Source organism: Emydura macquarii, unplaced genomic scaffold (genome assembly GCF_026122565.2).
Source record: "Emydura macquarii macquarii isolate MOO-44397 ecotype Brisbane River unplaced genomic scaffold, CSIRO-AGI_Emac_v2 contig_1451, whole genome shotgun sequence".
Taxonomy (NCBI): domain Eukaryota; kingdom Metazoa; phylum Chordata; order Testudines; family Chelidae; genus Emydura; species Emydura macquarii.
The window spans coordinates 20,000,698-20,003,427 of NW_027131588.1; the positions used below are offsets into that span (position 1 = coordinate 20,000,698).

Genomic DNA, 2,730 nt, shown 5'->3' on the forward strand with positions numbered 1-2,730 from the left:
AAGCCAAGAGCTCTCTTTCAGCGAGGGTGAGTCCCTGGGGGCCTCAGGCCACCCCCTGGCTCCAAGTGCAAAAGAACCAAGCCCCCCGGCACTGCAGACAGCCCCTCTTCTCTGGTCAAGTGAAGCCTCCAGCCCTCTGCAGCAGAGAGCAAGTGAGGAGCTACCTTCTCTGCAGCTACTCTACCCCTACAGCCAGAAACATCTCTGTCCACAAACACCACCTCCACCTGGGCTCAGCGCACAACCCAGCCCCGTCCCAGCCACAGGCAGGCTCCCTGGGGCTGCAATTGGTCATTCTGATTGTCAGTCAGGCTCCTGGTCCAGCCTGTGTGTGCTTCAAGCACAGGTGAGGCTGGCAGACTGACTGGCAGGTTTAATCTCTGCCTGCATGGTGCTTTCTGCAGGAGTTGCATCTTGCTAGCCCCCCATGCTAGGAAGGGGGCTATATGTGTGTATGCAGTGCCTAGCACAGTGGGTTTTTTAGGCTGGGGCTTCTAGCTGCTACCCCAATAATATGTCTTGTTTTTGTAGGTGGGATGCCATCGTCCAAGCGGAGCTACGCTCTCAAAATGCTCTGTCGAACCATCGCTTACAACACGCAACAAACCTGTTACCTGTAGAGAGTTTTCTAGGGGAACTATTGTAGTGCCTTCATTGACTGAGGAGAAATGTGGTTTGTGGATTTAAGGGCAGATTGAATTATTGATTTTTTTTTTCTTTTTAAAGAATTTGTGCCTTTCTTTGCATCACTGAAAGATTTTTTTAAGGGGTTTCTTTGTGTTAATCTTCAAAATATGAGGGATGTCAAGTCTGGTCTTCCCAAGTTTTGCACTTTTGGGAGGATTTTAGAGCTGTGTATTGCAAAGTGTCAGAGATCAGTTGATAGGAACTATTAACAAAGACATTATTTCTCACAAGTGTTCTTTAGGCAATTGAGTTAAATAGGCATAAACAAACAACCAAGGACCAGGGACATGAGCCAGCAGAGATGTTTAAACAGCTGAAGCTGAGGAGAGGCAGTGACTTCCCGAAGTGCTCAACTATCTCCTGCTTCTGCACGATGTAGTAAAGTTACGCAGCAACCCAGTGAATCTGCAGTGGCTAGCAATGTGACCAAAGTAACAGGACACATAACCCAGGCGATCCAATGTAACTGCTCTCCTAAGTGGTTTACACACTCACCTGAAATGTGTTTAGTCGCACAATCTCATGCAAGCAGCTTGAACATTAACTGCAAGGAAAATCAAATGGAAAAATAATGCACTTTTGGATTTTCTGTCTGGAGTGACCTCAGCAGCCAGCCCCCACTCGCGCCCCCCTTTTAACCAATGCCACCCATAAACACCAACACACCTACCCCTATATTCTGGGAGGCATTGTACTAGTTAGCAGTGGGAGTGGGTTACATGCAATTTTTTGCTATGAGAAGTTGCAGCTGGCTAGCCTCTGCAGAATGGCTACAGCCTACCGCTGAGACCACCTGCCTGAGAAGCTACACCACTTTGGGACCGGCAGTGACATTTTTATGGCAAACCGACATAAGCACTTTCTTTCTTCCTTTCCCTGTGGATTGCATGCACGGAGCACATGGAAACAAGGCAATTAGAAATCCTCCCTACCACTGCCCTACTCTGAATGGAGTTAAACTTTCTCCTGCGTGTGCGCCTGACCGATCCTAGGCCCTCTGACGTAGGAGTGGATTGGCAGACAAGGCTTGCCCGAGGTTCTGGTCCGCGCGTGTTGTGCTCTGACTGTTACAGCAGAGTTTTTATGGAGGAGGAGGAGGAAAAATAATTAAGGTTATTATTAGAGTTAGTCAAAAAATTCTGGACCTGAAGTCCATGGTTCCTTTAATTCTCCAAGGAACACCTCCTGGGGAAATGAAGAATTTGCTTTGCACAAAGCCTGTCCCCTTAGGGCCAGAAGTGGCACAGGATAATGGCTCTTACTGAGACAGTCCCAGGTTCTGTTCCTGCTTAATGCTAGTGTATGATTTACGAATAGAAGTGACAGGTGTCTGTTTTCCCAAAACATAAAACGCACAGCATGTGTTTCTGGTCTGAGTCAAGTTCACCAGGGAACCACGCTGCCTGGGCCCAGGTTACAACCCTAGCAGTTCCTGTCCACGTCAGGGACAGCAGCATCTATGCATGCATAAACTCTTTTCATTGTGCAAATCAAATGGGTTGGTTGATGTAAGGGCCTCCGACTCCAGCCTTGGCTATGAGGAGCCTTGGCCAATAGCAGAAAGCATTTGTGAGTTGTGAGATGATTTTGAGCCAGTGCCACGTATGTGATTAGCAGAGTCTGTTCCCTGCATTAGAAAAAGTCACGCAGTTGGGTAGGGCTACGACTCCCTCTGACACTGCCACAGGTCCCCAGTTCAAACCCCCGTGCAGCTGGGGAAGGGTAGTGAAAATTATGTCACCTGTGATGTTTTGGTAAGAAATCCCACCTGGGCAAACAAACCAATTGCTTTGCACAAGCTGCAGCTCTGACGCCCCAGCGTGACATGGCAGGATGGTCCCATGCGGGCTGTGGGAAGTGACGTGGCTTAGTCCCTCGTTGACACTGATGTACGAGGTAGGAGAGTCTTTCCAGTGCCGGTCAAATGTGTCTTATTTTAAACAGGAGATTGGTGCCCAACCTGGTGAGGGGCTCGTGAAAGTCCCCCTTCACGCCTATCTGCATGTTTAGACACCTTTCGAAAGCTGCCCTCTAAGAGCCTAA

The 2,730-nt window shown here is 48.8% G+C and overlaps 1 long non-coding RNA gene across 1 annotated transcript; it reads left to right on the forward strand.

Moving 5' to 3' along the window:
* Positions 1-366: 366 nt before the first annotated feature.
* LOC137156568 (uncharacterized) lies at positions 367-1,848 on the forward strand. Its single transcript, XR_010920825.1, has 2 exons — positions 367-448; positions 532-1,848. It is a non-coding gene; the product is annotated as an uncharacterized lncRNA (long non-coding RNA).
* Positions 1,849-2,730: the final 882 nt, after the last annotated feature.